The sequence below is a fragment of the Vombatus ursinus genome, unplaced genomic scaffold, assembly GCF_900497805.2.
Source record: "Vombatus ursinus unplaced genomic scaffold, bare-nosed wombat genome assembly UNPS02010219.1, whole genome shotgun sequence".
Lineage (NCBI taxonomy): Eukaryota > Metazoa > Chordata > Mammalia > Diprotodontia > Vombatidae > Vombatus > Vombatus ursinus.
In genome coordinates, this window is record NW_020949997.1 from 2,075,768 (window position 1) to 2,094,239 (window position 18,472).

The following is an 18,472-nucleotide window of genomic DNA, read 5'->3' on the forward strand; positions in this document are numbered from 1 at the left end:
AACCCTGTACGTTTCACCTTTCCTACATACCAGACACTTCCCCATAGACCCCTCTCATTGTGTTGGTGGACTTTAGCTGCCCTTGGGAAGCAAGAGAAGCATTGAACAAGGAGTGATGAAACGTAGAAGCAGAAAGAGATGTCAGGTTTAAGGAGAGAGAACCCAGGTGTCTAGATGGATCTAATGGATAGAGCACTAGTACTGGAGTCAGGAAGACCTGAGTTCAAATCTGGCTTAGAACACTTACTACCTGTGTCATCCTGGGCAAGTCATTTAACCTCTATTTCCCTCCATTTCCTCATCTGTAAAATGGGGCTAATAATAGCATCTACCTCCTAAAATCGATCTGAAAATCAAAGGCGATACTATTTGTAAAGTGGCGAATACATCCTTGTAAGCATTTTGGAAAACAGTTTGGAGCTCTGTTAGAAAAGTAGCTGATCCAGTAATACCACTGCTAGGTCTGTATCCCAAAGAGATTTTTTAAAAAAGAGGAAAAGGACTTATTTGTACAAAAATGTTTATAGCAGCTCTTTTTGCAGTGGCTAAGAATTGGAAATCAAGGGGATGCCCATCATTTAGGGAATGACTGAACAAGCTATGATATATGATTGTGATGGAACGTTATTGTGTTATAAGAAATGACAAGCAGAACAATTTCAGGAAAACCTGGGAAGACTTACGTGAACTGATGCAAAGTGAAATGAACAGAACCAGCAGAACATTGTTCACAGTAACAGTATCATTGTACAATGAAGAATTGTGAATGACTTTGGTATTCTCAGAAAAACAATGATTTAAGACAATCCTAAAGGACTCATGATGAAACATGAGGCTGTCCACCTCCAGAAGAATTGATATTGTTTGAATATAGACTGAAGCATACTGTCTCTGTCTCTCTCTCCCTCCCTCCCTCTCTCTGTCTCTCTCTCTCTCTCTCTCTTTCCCTTTATCCTCTTTCTCCTCTCTCCCTTCCTTCCTTCCTTCCTTCCTTTCTGAGTCATCTTGTACAAAATGACTAGAGATGTTTTACATAATTGCACAACCTATGTCATATTGCTTGCCATCTCAGGGAAGGGGAAAGGGAAGGAGAGAAGGATAAAATTTGGAATTTAAAACTTTTTTAAAAATGTAAAAAAAATGTTTTAACATGTAATTGGGGGAAAATAAAAATATTATTTTAAAAAACTAAAGAAAAGTGACTGGACTCTTCATAACCATTGGCACTGGGATACTATAGCTGGTCATGTAATTCAAGAGGGTCGATGACAGTGAAAGGTCTTCTATATATAAAAATATTTATGTCAGTACTTTTCACAGTAGAAAAAAAACTGTAAACAGTAGGTTCCCATCAATTTGGAAATGTCTTAAGAAATTCTTACACTGTAAGAAAATATAAAGAATTAAGAGAAACTTGGGAATGCTTATATGAATTGATGCATAGTGAAGGTAGAACCAAGAGAACAGTAATCATAATGATCACAGTAGTATAAAGGAAAACCACAGTAAAATATCAGAACTCAGCTCAGTGCAGGGACTACTCTTTACTCCAGAGAACCATTGATGAAACATACCTTCCTCCCATAGCAGAAAGGTAAAGGACAGCTGGTGGGGAACAAAGCATGTACTGATGGCCAAAAGTCAAAGTGACAGTTTTGCTTAAATGTACTTTTTTATTTACTAGGTGGTATTCCATTGGGAGAAGAATTTATTTGAAAATGGCAGTATTTTTCAAAAGCATCAATGAAACATTTTTAAAAGGATGTAAAGCATATAAAGAGGAATCTCTTAAGGCAGTATGGCATACTGAGAGGAGTGCTGGATTTGAAATAAAGAAGCCTGGGTTTAAATACCACCTCAAACATTCATTAGCTCTGTAATGGTAGACTAATCACTTCACTTCTCTCAGAATCTCCTCACCTATAAAATTTGGATAATATTTCTTGTACTACCCATTTCAATGGACTGTAATAGAGAAAACACTTTGCCAACCTTAAATATGCCTTCTGGATGGAGAAATTATGGAAGATTACAAGGAAGGGGTGGCATTTGAACTAGGTCTTCAGAGACAGAAGTGAATTTCAACTAAGATGGCGGGTGAGTGGTCAGAAGGGGAGTTGGAGGTTAGTGGGGATGAAAAACATTTCATGCATACAGAATGACTTGAAGAGGCCTGGAAATGGAAAAGCATTGGGTGGAGGTGGGGGGGAATTCCATTACAGGAAATATTGAGTAAGGTGGTTTGATTGGCAGTTCATTCACTTAATAGCGTAGCTCAAGAGCAGAACAAACCCACATGATCTGACTTCCAGTGTAGTATTCTCCTTGCTTCCCTCTGATTTTGTTGAGACAAATTCAACTACTATTGTTCAAAGAGCACTGCCCTAGGTGCTGAGGGAGTTGGAAAGTTTACACAAGAATGCTTATAGAGGTTATAGTCTGGTAGGGTGCTGTGAAACGTATGCAAATAGCCTTAACAAAATAATAAAGGGGTAGGGCAAAGGGAGGGGCAAAGTAGCATATGAGGTTGAAGGCAGGATTATTACTGAGTAGATCAGAGGAGACTTCCTGGAGGAGGTACCACTTGAGAATAGTACAAACTAGAGTTATATGTCTAAATATGTATTTATATATCTGCATATACATATGTGTGTATATGCTTATACTGTATAGGAGACTAAGCTATATATATAACAAAACAAGATTTCAACAACAATTCAATAAACATTTATTAAGTGTATTGCACTTAATAAATACATTGGACTTCTTAAGGCAGTCATGTAGAAGGTTAGTCAGATAGTCAATAAGCATTTATTAAGTGCCTACTGTTTGCCAGGCACTGTGCTAAGTGCTGGGGATACAAAGAAATGCAAACAACATTCTTTGCCCTTAAGGAGCTCTGTCTAATGGGGGAGACAATATGCAAGCAAGCTACATAAGGGAGAGATAGGAAATAATCAACGTATTGTGCTAAACACTTTAAATACAAAGATAACAATGCAAGTGTCTGAAAGGAGCTTGCATCCTTCTGGAGAGATATAACATAGACACAGGTAAGTATACTATGAGGTAGGCTAGCAAATTTTATCAAGGACATTGGTAAGCTGGACAGCATCCAGAGGACAACCATAATGGTGAAATGCCTTGAGTCCATACCGTATTAGGATTGATTGATAGAACTGGTTTAGCCTGAGGAAGAGGAGGCTTGGGGAAGGGAGGGGAAAACATGATAAATGTCAAGTACTTGAAAGACAGTCACATGGAAGAGGAATTAGACTTAATCTGTTTGGCTTCATGATGCCAGAGGACTGATGATGAAGAATGTTATCCACTTCCTAAAAGAGAGGTGGTGTTTTCATATGCAAAATGCAATGCACATTTTTTGACCTAGCCAACATTTGTTTTGCTTGACTATGCATATTTGTTACAAGGATTTTGCTTTCTTCCCCCTCACTGGTAGTACATGGGTAGGGCTGAGCGAAGGAGAAAAAAAATAAATACTTGACAATCTAAAGACATAAACTTTAATTTTTAAAAAATGGATTGGAGTAGGGAGAGATCCAAGGCAGAAAGATGAACCAAAAAGCTACTGCAATAGTCAAGACAATAGATAATGAGGACTTTAACTATGGCAGTGGTTCCATGAGAAGAGTAAAAGGGATATAAATGAGATGTTGTGAAGGTAGAAGTGAGAAGATTTGATAAGTGATTGGATATGTGAAGTGAGTGAGAGTGAGAATTCAAGAACATTAAAGCTGTAAGCCTAGGGTACTGGGAGGATGATGGCGCCCTCAACAGTAACAGGGAAATTTGGAAGAAATAAGAGTTTGGGGGAAAATACGAGTTCTGTTTTGGATTTGTCCTGTTTTAGATGCCTACAGGACATAACATTTGACAAGGTCCACTAGGCAGTTGGAGATGTAAGACTGAAAGTCAGAAAAGAAATTAGTACTGGAAATATGTGGGATTTATTTGCATGGATAGGATAAGTGAATGTAAGGGAGCTGAGGCGGTTGTCAATGAGATAGTATAGAGGAGAAAATAAGGACCAGGGCAGAGCCCTGTGGGATGCTCAGTAAAGAGTAGTGACAAACATAACAATCAGGCAATGGAAACTGATGAAAGGGTATCAGACAGGAGGAGAGGATCCAGGAGAAGGTAGTCAGAAGTGTCAAAGGCTACAAAAAGGTCAAGAAGGATGAGGCCTGAGAATAATGTATTCTATAATTAAAAAGAAAGAGAAAGAAGATTTAGGGGGGCCACAAAAACTGTCTTGAAGATATTTGAGGTCTGTCACATCCAAGCAACCTCTATTTGTTGTCTATCCCATTAGAATGTGAGCTCCTTGAGAGTAGGGACTGTCGGGGCAGCTAGGTGGTACAGTGGTTAGAGCTCCAGCCTTGGTATCAGGAGGACCTGAGTTCTTATCTAGTCTCAGACACGTGACTCTTACTAGCTGTGCCTGGGCAAGTCACTTGACCCAGATTGCCTCACCAAAAAGAAAAAAAAGAAGAGAGTAGGGACTGTCTCCGCTTTTCTATTTCCAGCACTTGGCAGAATGCTTTTATACATTGTTGTTGTACATTGTTTTCTGCATTTGACTCTTTGTGATGCCATTTGTGGTTTTCTTGGCAAAGATACTGGAGTGGTTTGCCATTTCCTACTCCAGCTCATTTGACAGATGAGGAAACTGAGACGAACAGGGTTAAGTGACTTGTCCTGGGTCATACAGCTAGTAAGTGTGTGGGAGTGGAATTGAATTTAGATCTCCCTGATTCTAGGCCTGGCGCTCTATCTGCTGAGCCGCTTAGTTGCCCTACATTGTACATATTAAGGACTTAATAAAGGTTTTTTCACTTATTCACCAAGGAGTAGACTTATTCTCTTGGGCCCAGAGGCCAGAACTAGGAATGATGAATGGAAGTTGCAAAGAAGCAAATTTCAGTTTGATATCATTGAGGACTTCCTAGCAATTGGAGCTACCCCAAAGTGGAATGGGCTTCCTCAGGAGGTAATGGGTTTCCCTCATTGACAGTCTTCAGATTTTCTACATGACCATTTGACTGGTAAAATGTAGCTATTGGCAGCTATTGGTAAAAGGTAGCTATTGGTAAAAGGGAGCTCACACCTAGAGTCAGGAAGACCTGAGTTCAAATCTAGCCTCAGACACTTACTAACTGTGTGATCCTGGGCAAGTCATTTAACCTCAGTTTCTTCATCTATAAAATGGGGATAATAATGGCACCTACCTCCCAGGGTTGTTGTGAGGATAAAATGAGATAATACATGCAAAGTGTTATATAAATGCTAACTATTACCATTACAAGGGTTCTTAACCTTTGGTGTGAATTTGTTTTTAAAAATATTTGTGTAACTACATTTCAGTTTAATTAGTTTCCTTTGTAATCCTATAAATTTTATTTCATCCATTGAAAAACATGATTCTGAGAAGGGTTCCATAGGCTTCACTAAACTACCAAAGGGGTCCGTGACACAGAAAAGATTAAGAATCCTTGTTAGAGAGGGAATTCTTCTTCCAGTATGGATTGCATTGAATGGCCTCTGAGTTCCCTTCTAACTCAAAGATTCCATAATTCTGAAAAGCATTGAATTCACCTTATTGCTCCACTCAAATTTGAAATGACTTTTAAAAAAGAAAGCTACAGTGAAATATTTGAGGAATTCAGAAATGATGTTAGCTATAAAGGAAGCAGGAAACTGTCAAAACTAGTACTCTTGTTCATCTTCTTTTCCTTCCTCTCCTGATTTTACCCACTCCACTCCACTCCATCCCTGAAGGGGGGAAAAACCACCCAAAGGAACCTTGAAAGGGTCATGAAGTCACTAAAGGGCAGCGTGCAGCATGTCTGTGGAAGCCAGGAAAGGAAGACGTAGTTGTATTCTGTTGAGATGTTAGGGGGAGTTTATGGACTGATTATATGGATATCAGCCTCAAGAGCTTTAACACCAGCCTAGGAAAACACCATTTCCCCCCTCTCGGTTCCCTCTTTTAAGTCACTTGCCCGACTTGGGGCCGTACTCAAGACCAGGATGTGATACTAAGGGATGACACACAAGGTTTACTGAGGTAGGCTGAATAAGCAAAGTTAGAAGGGCAAAGCTTTGAGAAGTGGGGTCTGGGTACGGTAGCTAGATGGCCCAGTGAATAGAGCACCAGCCTTGGAGTGAGGAGGACCTGAGTTCAAAATTGACCTCAGCTACTTACTAGCTGTGTGGCCCTGGGCAAGTCACTTAACCCCAGTTGCCTAAAAAATAAGAAAAGTGGGGTCTGTGGAGCAGCTGGTATTGAAGAATATTCAGGATTCCTGAAGCAAGATCGTATAGCTGGATAACTTAAAGATCTCTGAACTAGGAGCCAGTAGACCTTCAGTTTTTCCCCATCTCTGACACTTTAGCTATGTGGCATTAGGCTAATGACTTAACCTGCCTGGTGCCCAGTCTCTTCAGCTGTGAAAAGAGAGGGCTGTTGTAGAGTTCAGGCTCTCATCCTCTCTCAGTACTATTGGGATATAAATAATTGAGTCTTTGCACATTCCAATCCATCCTCCGTTCAGCTGCCAAAGTGATTTTTCTAAAGACTAGGTCTGACTATGTCACTCTTTCCCCCCACCACACACACACACGCACATACAATAAACTCCACTGCCTCCCTATTACCTCCAGGATCAAATATAAAGCCCTCTGTTTGACATTTAAGCTCTTCCTAACCTGGCTCCTTCCTACTTTCCTTTACTCCCGCCTACACACTATGACCTAGCTATGGCTGGCCTACTTTCTTATTCCTCCCACGAGATACACCATCTCTGATCTCCTTACTTAGCAGGAGCTGTCCATGCCTGGAAGGATCTCCACCTCCTTATCCCCCTTGCCCTTGCTTCTTCCCTTCCCTGGGTTCCTTCAGGTCTCATCTGCAGGATGCCTTTCCTGGTTCAGCTGCTAGTACCTTCTCCTATCCAATTTCCTTTCATCCATTCTCTATTTGTTCTCGATGGACCTAGTTAGGTGTATATTGTCTCCCTCATAGAATGGACCTAGTTATTTACATGTCTCCTCCTTGTGGGTGGGATTGTTTTTTCCTTCCTTTCCATTCCCATCACTTAGCACTGTAATGATGACTCTAAACTCCAAAAATTCTATAATATCCCAGTTTTCTGACCTTGAAATTTTGGAGCTAACCAATGACGTCTCTGTCATATAAAGGAGTGGAAGGATAAAACAAATTACCCTCTGCCTTCTCTTACTCACAAGTAGGGAAACAGAAAAGTTTATTTATCCCATGAGATGTACAGTGTGGAACACTGCCGGACACTCCCCAGTGGGAGATCTTTAAAAGAGTAGCTTGGATCAAAGAAGCACAAACACTAAGGAACTCTGTAACTCAAATCTGTATTTGAAGTTTACTGACCTGTTTAACTATGATGGGTCCTGTTCGCTGCTGCCAATAGTCTTGGGTGATGAGACTTGGTTTTGGGGTCAAACCTTAATGACAACATCGGTCATTACATTGTATGCTATTGAAATGGAATTTCTGTTGGAAATCTTTAGATGGCAGATATGTAAGGTGACTTCAACAAGAGACCAGTCAACCTCTGTTTCCAGGGGACTTCTGTTGTTGTTCAGTTATTCAGTTGTGTCTGACTCTTCTTGACTCCATGGATGACAGTATACCAGGCCCTTCTGTCCTCCACTATCTCTCAAAATCTGTCCAAGTTCATGTTCATTGTTTCCATGACACTATCTATCCATCTCATCCTCTGCCATCCCTTTTTCCTTTTACCTTCTATCTTTCCCAACATCAAGATCTTTTCCAAAGGAGACTCCTATTCTGTTTATCTTTCTTCTATCAAGCATAAATTTTTTGTGGCATACAAAGTTATAAATCATTTAAATGGTGTATATAAATAAATATATATAAGCTACTAAAATATGCATATATATACATTTTAGTAACAAATATATACTTATTGATAGGGCCATATTTAAATACACATCTATAAATAAGTATAAATGTTTATTTATATAATAAATTTATATAATATAATATAATAATATAACATAATATATTAATTAATATATAATATAATAATATAAATTATATAATAAAGTCGATTTATATATAAATATATAAAATTATATATTATAATATATGTTATATAATAATATAATATAAAAATATATTATGTATATATTTCCCTTGAACCAACAAGAATTTTTTTTTTGCTTTGTTGCTATATTTCCCTCTAAGGTTAGTAGTAAAATTCAACTGCAAGGAGCAGTTAAAGATGAGGTTCATGTGTATAGTCACATTTAGATTTCCAATGTAGTTATGATAACCTTTGCTATAGGAGAGCCTTTGATTTCACAAAACTTCCTTCTGTAACCTGTGTGTCAGAGACTCACAACACAAGAACCTCAATTTTCTTATTCTCTTGGTTCATAGCCCCAACCCAGGAAGCCTGAGAAAACAGATCAAAGTCCACTAAGTTCTTCATGGTTTCCTGATATTGACTCTTCATTTGCAAGCAGTTCACCATGTTATGGGGTGGGGGAAAGTATTATTAAATGAGGGAAACAAAATAAAAATCCCAGAATGTGCAGCTTTTACTACAGTCCTTCTGTGGTGCCTCATTGATTCTCAGAAACTTAGCCAGTGGACTACAAGTTCTTCTTTTCCCACTTAATGGTATTTTATTTTTTCCAATTACATGTAAGATAGTTTTCAACATTCACTTCTATAAGATTTTGAGTTACAAATTTCCTCCCTCTCTTCCCCCCCTAAGATGGCATGCAATATGATATAGGCTATACATGTACAATCATATTAAACATATTTTCACATTAGTCATGTTGTGAAAAAAGAATCAGAACAAAAGGGAAAAACCATGAGAAAGAAAAAAAACAACAAAAAAGAGAGAATAGTATGCTTCAATTTGCATTCAGACTCCATATTTCTTTCTCTGGATGTGGATAGCATTTTCCATCATGAGTCTTTTGGAATTGTCTTAGATCATTGTGTTGCTGAAAAGAGCTAAGTCTATCAAAGTTGGTCATCACACAATGTTGCTGTTACTGTGTATAATGTTCTCCTGGTTCTGCTCACTTCACTCAGCATCAGTTCATCTAAGTCTTTCCAGGTTTTTCTGGAATCTGTCTGCTCATCATTTCTTATAGAACATTTCTTATAAAACATTCCATTACATTCACATACCATAGCTTGTTTAGCCATTCCCCAATTGATGGGCATCCCCTCAATTTCCAATTCTTTGCCACCACAAAAAGAGCTGCTATAAGTATTTTTGTTCATGTGGGTCCTTCTCCCTTTTATATCATCTCCTTGGGATATAGACATAGAAGTGGTATTGCTGGATCAAAGGGTATTCACAGTTTTATAGCTCTTTGGGCATAGTTCCAAATCGCTCTCCAGAATGGTTGAATCAGTTCACAATTTCACTAACAATGCATGAGTGTTCCAATTTTCCCACATCTTCTCCAACATTTATCATTTTCCTTTTATGTCATGTTAGCCAATATGATAGGTGTGATGTGGTACCTCAGGATTGTTTTAATTTGCATTTCTCTAATCAATAATGATTTAGAGTATTTTTTTCATATGACTATAGATAACTTTAATATCTTCATCTGAAAACTGCCTGTTCATATCCTTTGACCATCTATCAATTGGGGAATGACTTGTATACTTATAAATTTGACTGAGTAGTCTATATATTTTAGAAATGAGGCCTTTCTCACAGACACTGGCTGCAAAAATTGTTTCCCAGATTTCTGCTTCCCTTCTAATCTTGGTTGCATTGGCTTTGTTTGTGCAAAAACTTTTTTTTTTAATTTAATGTAATCAAAATTATCCATTTTGCATTTCATAATGTTCTCTGTCTCTTATTTGGTCATAAATTCTTCCCTTCTCCATAGATCTAACAGGTAAACTCTTCCTTGCTCTCCTAATTTGCTTAAGGTGTCACCATTTATGTCTAAATCATGTACCCATTTTGACCTTATCTTGGTATATGGTGTAAGATGTTGGTTTATGCCTAGTTTCTGCCATATTATTTTCCAGTTTTCTCAGCAGTTTTTGTCAAATAGTGTCAGAAGTCACGTAGGCAGCATGTGTCAGAGTCTTTAGTTTTTATCCCAGAAACTGGAGTCTTTGGGCTTATTGAACAGTAGATTACTATAGTCATTGATTACTATTGGACTGCAAGTTCTAGCAGGTACTACAAAGCTCAAAAGGCTTTGAGGGGTGGGGTGCTCAATGATGAACTGTACAGCTGTAGTCCAAGGACTAGCCAAAGTACTGAAAGGTACGGGAGCTGACCTCTGTCATCATAGGACCATAGTCAACTGGTACATCTTCTGTCCTTTGGTTAAAAACAACTCTCACTCCTTCCTCCCCTAAATCCTTGTGATTCAGAAGAATCTACTGAGATAACTACCCCAATCTACAACTACCTTTTCCATTTTCTCATCTTCATACAGCTCAGTTCCAGACCTCTCAGATCCCTAGCTCCCTCTACCTTTCTGTTTTATCCTGTCTTCTGTAGCTCTTGCCCTATTGTTAATAATCTCTCTTTTATTCTAGACCTCTTCATCTCAAATGCTTTCCATTTTCTGGTGCTCATAGAAACCTGGGTCTCTCCAGAAGACAAGACACAGCATTCCTTGCAACACTGTACAGTGTCAGTTTTTTTATATGTGTGTGTGTATATATATGTACATACACACACATGTACACATATATATGTGTATTTGTTGGTGTTCTTTTGAACATCCTGGACTCCAGGCTCAACTGACACTCTAAAGTCCATGACCTACATTTTTAATCTCAATCATCCACAGCAATGGTTATGTCGTAGACCATGTGATAATTACCAGCATATGTAATTGTGCCATTTCTATGATCTTGGACTCTGAATTTCCTCTTTTGAATCATAATCTGCTGTCCTTCTAATTCTCCCTCTGCTTCACTCCTCCTAAGGCTTTTTTTATTATAAACTTGGAGAGGCAGTATGGTTTAGTGGGTAGAGAGCCAGCCTTAGAGAGCCAAGAAGATCTGAGTTCAAGTCCTGACTCTGACACATGCTGCCTATGTGACTTTGGACAAATCACTTAACCTTCAGTGGTCCTTTAGGCAACTCTCTAAGACTATAAGTTGCTGAGAAGGCAATCATGTGATAATGGTAGTTTCTTCATCTAGAGGTTCTCTATACCAGTGAAAACACAGGTCCAATCCCTTCCTATCCTATGAACTTAACAAACACCAACATATATGAACATTTATACAAATAGCAGTAAAAGAAGATTACATATTAAACCTTGAATCTCTATTATGTACAGATATACACAGAGATAATTATATATAATTTAACGTGGTTAAAGGGGATTCCGCTTGCCTCTGTCCCCTTTTCAATTTTCTTTTGTTCTCTCATATGTATTTTAAATGTTTAATTAATGATCTTTTCTTTATTTTCCTTTTTTTTGCATGATTATCACTATTTCCCACAACTTTCATCAATGACCCCTCCCCCCAAATGCCCTGCTATGTAGCAAATAAATATGGTCCAGCAAAACAAATTCACATATAAGCATCTGAAAATGTATGTCATTCTGCACCTCTAGTCCATCACTACTCTCTTCTAAGAGTTGGAAAGCATGATAATAAGGCATTGGAGTCAGGATTAATCACTGCATTGATAAAAATTCGTAAATGGTTTTCCTTTGCAATATTATAGTCATTCTACATATTGTTCTCTGCATCAGTTCATTTAAGTTTTCCTAAGTTTCTTTGAATCTGTCTCCTAGTTTCATTTGGCACAATAATATTCCATTAATTCACATCCCATATTTTCTTAGACTATTCTTTGACTTCATCATAACCTTTAATCCATCTACTTTTGGTCTTACTTTTCACCCTTCATAGTCTTGACCCTATAATTAGTCATTTCAGCTATTTACTGTCCTATGTTCTTGAATCCCTTGCCTTTTTTCCTGTTGCCACTCATGCCTTGCCAAGTCTTACGATGTGCCAGACATTGTGTCAGATCTCAATCCTGGGCTATCCTCCCTCTCCCTCACTGTCTCCATTCCTATTCCAATGTCTCCATGAACACTGGGGAAAGTCACACAACTTCCCAGTGTATTAGAACCAGTGTTGACTATTTCCAGTATAAATTCATGTTATTTAATCTTAACAAGGCTGTCATTACTTCTTGTATTCTTATATGATTTTGCACGTACACCCTACAACCACCGTTCCATATCTTCTCTCTTTAAGCTACTTCCCTTCTGTGACTCCATATCCAGCACTCTGCTTTTCACCGTGAAGAATAGGGAGGGGGGAAATAAAAATTTTTAAGCATCTACTCTGTGCCAGGAACTGTGTGCTAAGTGCTTTACAAATGGTATCTCATTTGATCGTCACAACTGTGAAGTAGGTGCTATTTGTATCCCCATTTTACAGTTGAGGAAAATGAGACAGAGTGATTTGCCCAGGGTCATATAGCTAAGGAGGGTCTGAGGTTATATTTGAACTCAGGTCTTCCTGAGCTCTGTACCCTGTGCCACTTCTGCCAACATCCCTACAAAAAAAAAAAAAGAGGAAGAAAATTAAGTTTTAAAGATTCCAGTCCTTGCCCTCGCCCAAAACAAACAAACAAAAACAAAACCCATCTCCAATGAACTCCCTATGCATGGGAGAAAGAAGAATTTCTTTCTCAAGCTTACACCCACACACTCCAGCACCTGAACCCAGCTCTTAGCTCTGAAATTGCGACACTCTCTGAGAGCCCTTTAGTTCCCGAGGTGTAGAGGGAGGGGTAAGGTCATTCCACATCCAGCGGTGGAAGCAGACGGGTTTAAATGACAGAATTCGGCCCTCCCACCACCACCCCTCCCCAGCCGGGTCTTTACTCCTAGAGAGCAAAGCTGCAGACAGGCTTTGGGGAACAGGGCGTGGTCTCAGAAGAGTGTAGAGGAGAGAAAAATGCCCACTTGTCCCCAGTCTGAGTATCAGATGTTGCCTAGCGAATAGAGACGTGCCGGGTCGCGGCGAGGAGCTTGCCGAAGAACTGTTTGTACACAACACTTTCACCTGGGCAATGGACACGTTTATCTCACGCCTGGGTGGGACCAAAAAGCCAAAGAACCTCTCCACCCCCCACCTCTTTTTTTCCTGACACGCAAGATATTAAAAAAAAAAATAGATAGGTTAGGAGACGAGGGACCTGGATTCTGTTATGTTGACTGTAAAATATGGAGATTAGACTGAGATGATCTCAGGTCCTTCCGGCTCCTACATCCCATAGTTACTCCCACCTCCTGTAAATCAGGGTTTAGTTAGAATTGGGGGGAGGAGAAGGGGCAGGAAAAGCCAGAGTTTAGGAAAGGAAGGCACTGGACTAAAGAGTGACTCTCCATGGCGCGCCACTCGTCTCGGTAAGGTGTGTATCCTTCGGGAAGCTGAGTCCCAGCGCTGAGTCAAGCAAGGCCAGCGCCAAACTTCCCCAGGGCTTTCTCCTAGAGCTGAAAGAGGGAGGCGGGGGCGGGGACTGGGGCTTCGGGACATGGAGTGAGTTTGCGTAGTTATTGAGATTGAGGTTTGGCCGCTGTTTTTAATAGAGATGCTGTCACCGTCTAGAGAGGAGGCGGGAGACAGGAGGGAGAAGGCAGTCCGAGAGCTGAACGGCCAGGTCCGAGAGGTCCCCTGATCTGCGGAACTAGACAACGCCTTTGGAGCCTGTCCAGAGAGCCCAGCTGATGGCTGTCGGAGTTGTCCAGGACCTCGAGGGCTGGGGAGGGATCCAAATTGAGCTCAAACTCAACAGTAAAAGGGGCTACTAGTTCGTCTTGTGTTTATTAAGCACCTGCCTTCCTCACTTCTGTTGCTGAAATTCAGGCCATTTCAAAGATAGAAAAATAATCCTCACGATTTCCACATTCAATCGATAATTCATTGTGTTTCTATTTCTTTTCCCTCGTTTTATTTCTCTTTACTCTAGATTGTTTTTGCTTTTTTTTTAAAAAAATCTCATTTTGCCTTCTTTCTTTCATTCTTTCCCTTTTCTTTCACGTTTTCTTTTTCATTGGCTTTTTTTCTTTTTCTCTTTTTTATATTTTCTTTTTTATTGTTTTCTCTATTTTTTTCTCTTTATTTCTCTCACTAGCTCTGTTCTGTCTGCACCCGTCTCTCCCCTCCCCCACTGTTCTCTGTCTTCTCCACCCCCATCCCCATCCCCAAACTCACTCCCACCTCCTCATACATATACTCATTCTCTCCCTTTCCCAGTTCAAATCATTTTCTTCTGATTAGATGAATTTCTTTTGCTTCAGGTCTTGGAGAAGTCCATCATTTCACTCTTCTTAAAGACTTGCCAGGGTTCCCCTTTGTGCCTAGTAGAAGATGTTCCTCCCGCTCTGGGAAAGAGATCTAGGGACCCTCCTTCCCTCTGGAGAGTGGGAAACCCAACCTATGAAGTCCTGCAATGGCCTGAAGCCCGAGCCTAATTTTTCCAGGGCGGGGCTCCGCAGGAAGAGCCAAAGGAACTTCCAGGGGTCGGACTTTCTTTTTATTCTTTGTCAAATTGATTCTGTCCTCAGGCTTCAGTGCACAGCACCAAAGATGAAGCCTGTCTCCTGCGTCCCTCGTCTCCTTCTCCCAACACCTCGTCAAATTCCCAAGCTGAGAATAAGCTGCAGGCGCCAGAGCTGGACCTGGGGCCGGAAGGTTGGACCAGAGTCCCTCTCCCTCTACCCCTCCCCGCTCCCCCGCCCAAGCTGAGGATGAGCGCTACCCCTGCCTCATCGCTCCTTCCCCTCAGCCAGCCCGGAGACAGGGACTTACTCAACGTTTCCTTTTTGTTTTTTTTTTGTTTTTTTTTTTTTTTAATAGGATTCCTGGAAGAAAGGACCCAGAATAGTGAGTAAGGAGAGACTTCGGAGTAGGGTTTAGGTTGCCTTCTTCCAGCCCCTTTCCAGAGAGAGAGAGAGAACAAATCTCCCTCCTCCACCCCCCCACCCCCTTACCCCCAGAGAGGATCTGCCTGATGATCGATTGCATTGGGTGTTCAGCAATGCTCAACACATCTTTGTTGCCTCGGAGGTACCTGGGCTTCTGACTCTTTTCGCCCTCCCGCCCCCCCACCTTGTTGTCCCCTCTGACCTTGCAGATTGTGCCTCTATGAGCACTTCTTTGTTCCATAGTCTGGCCTAGTCTGAAGCATCCGTAAGGGCCCAACTCAAGAAAAGGGTCCCCATTCTGGCAAGGGAAAACTAAGCTGTCCCAGCAGTCAGTCGTAAAATCTTGCAATTTCAGAGCTGGAAGGGACTCTAAGTCTCCTACCCTGAGGGAGGAATCCCCCTTCTACAGCATTCTGGACAAGGGGCCATGGAGCCTCTGTTTGAACAGGATATGAGCTGGAGAAAACAAGGTCAACTGAAGTGCAATCAGGGACAATCTGATATATATCTATATATTTATGTATCTGTGTCTATATCTATCTATCTATCTATTTGGAAGAGAGGAGGGAGGAATCAGAATTATCCAAGTATATATATATGTATATTTGGAAGAGAGGAGGCAGGAATCAGAATTATCCAAGGACAGCCATAGGTTCTTAGATGTGGAAGGAAACTTAAGAGATGGGCTTGTCCAACCTCATACTGAGTGAAGGAATTCCCTCTAAACATCCCTACCCAGATAGTCCATCCCTTGCTGGACCGTCTCCAGGGACAGGGAGCTCACTACCAGACCAGGCAATCCATTCCAATTTTGGACATCTCCAAACTGTTAGGAAATTCTTCTCCTTAAAATGAATCTGTCTTCACCTCCCTGTAATTTCCCCCTGTTGGTCCCAGTTGTCCTCTGAGGAGACTCAGACTAAATCTAATCGCTTGTCTATTTGACAGACTTTCACACGTTTCAAGACTGTGATCATTAAATATGAAAACTTTAGAGTTGAAAGGAACCCTAGAGGTTATGTAGATCCAAGAATCTGGAAGACCTGGGTTCAAATCCTACCTCCCACATGTACTGGTTGTGTGACTCTGGGCAAAGCACTTAACCTCTTTTCAACCTCAGTTTCCACATCGGTCAAATGGGGTTAATAGTACTAACCTCCATAGAGTTGTGAGAATCAGATGAAGTAATGTTCATAAAGCACTTTGCAAACCTGGAAGCTTTATAGCGGTGGACCTCCAGATCATTGGTGTAGAGTTTGGACATTTCTTCTTTTTGCAAAGTGTCAACTTGTTCATCATTTATGGCTGGCTGCAGCTGCTAAGAGGTTAAGTGCAGTCACCCAGGCGTCTGAGGCTGGGCTTGAACTCAAGTTTCCTGGCTCCTTGATAGGTCCTTTATTCATTAAGCCACACTGCCACCCGTGCTAGTTAACTCCTTACTGCAGCTTCCTTTTCCTCCTTCTCCCCTCCTGCTCTTTCTCCTCCATCCTCTTCTGTTCTTCTTTCCTCCTCCTCTCCTCCTTTTCCTTTTCCCTTCCTCTCCTTTTCCCCTCCTCCATCCTTCTCACTTCCTCCTCCTCTGTGGATGACGATGGCCTGGTATTGCTTAGATGAACTTGTGGCAGAGCCTGAAACAGGTCTCTTGAGTTTCTTGTTTCCATGTTTCTGATAGGATGCAAAAATAAATAGATCTAGAGGGGTGGAATATATAGTTTCTTTATAGATTCACTATTGTTTGGACATACTGTTGTATACAGAGCATCCTTTAAATATGGCTAAAAATGCACATCCTGTGGGGTTAGATGCCATCTTTGCCAAGGAACAGTGTTGAAGTTCATTCCACATTCCCTGTGCAACATTTATGAATGCAGAGATATATTTTGTAAACTACATAAGGAATTCATACATATTTTAATATACAGCCTTACTATATCCCTGTGGCTGCACAGAATGGCTTTGATAATTTATAATGTTACTAGTATTATCTTTACATAGTTATAACACTTTAGGGTCATAAGTCTGTCTTTACCTCCTGAGTCCTAATGTGCTTAAGTTTCTGGATGTCAAGTAAGGAACAAGGATTAGAATCAGTCTCAGCTCAGTTTCCTTTGGAAAGGTACCTGCCCTCTCCTGCTTTGGGCATTTGATTGGCATTTGGCCAGGAAGCAGAGTCACATCTATATTCCTTATGTGTGAACGGATCTTATGTGCAACAGAAGCTTCTTCCTGGAGGCCAGTTCTGTGCTTTAAGGGATTTAAGAAGCCCTTGGGGACTGGAGAGGCAAGGATGATCTCCACTGCCCAGGCTCAGTGTGACTAACAGTAACAATATCCAAAAAATGCAAGAGTGGGTTTAGAGAGGGAAAGCCTGACAGAGAGATAGAAGTGGGGACGGATTAGAATTTCCCCAGAAAGAAAACTAGATTCCCAAGCTGAAAAAAAAGACAATGAGAAAGAGAATGAGAGACTGAAACCCACATCCCCACCTCCATCCCATTCCCTCCAAGAATGAACACTCTTTAGTCACAGATAAGTGATATAGGGTCTCCTACACCAACACCCATGGTACAGAGTATGGAACCCAGATAGAGGATCCCCCAATAATTGTGAGCGACTGTGGGGCGGGAGGATAGGGAATGAGGAGGCTCTCCTGGCTTCTGAGTCCCCTGGCATCACCTTGGGGTAGAATCCTACTTCAAGTCGTGTGAGTAGAGAGATGTGCTATAGGACTAGAAAAGGAGAAGGAAGGGTCATTTGGGGATGCTCCACACCTAACTACGAGAAGACTGACGGTACCAAAGGAAGCGTGAGTTCTCTTCAGGTTTGGTTCGGAAAATAGCTCTATACTGCTTATTTTGTTCTTTAGAAAATAAACAACTTCTACTCCGGTTTTAATAGTTTCGGTGGGCCTTCTCTTTTTTGATGTTGTCGTTGATTTGTTTTAAATTGAAGAACGGGGTTCAGCTCTCGGATTGGGGGGTAAGGTAAAACACTTCCGTGTCTCAATGGAAGTCTGGGGCTGTGCTGGAGTTCAGTTAGGCCTGGGATTCTGGCGGATATGCGTTTGGTTGGGTTGGTGATTGACGGGGCTGGGGCGAAGTGCTCCCCTCCAGCCCAGTCCTCCATATTCATGCGGACACTTCAAGTGTTCCTTAATGCTGTCTTTGTGGCAGTGCACTTAGGGGTCAGAGCCCAGGTCTCGGGAAATGATCTGAAGATGCTCAGTTCCTGGGTTCTAGCGGGGGAGGGCTTCGGGGAGAGGACGGCGGGAAGAAAAATGTTTCTGAGCCTCTGATCTGTTCCTCTTCTTTAGCCCACCGGGGTTGGGGGCGGGGGGAGAGGGGAAGCCTGGGGAACTGCTCCAGAAGAAAGTTCCCTAGCGCTTAGCCGAACCTCTGCACGTAGTAGGGGCTTTAAAAATGCTTTGGGCGGAAAAGAATTGGTTCTGTGTCTAGCATTTAGCACAGTGACTGGTACATAGTAG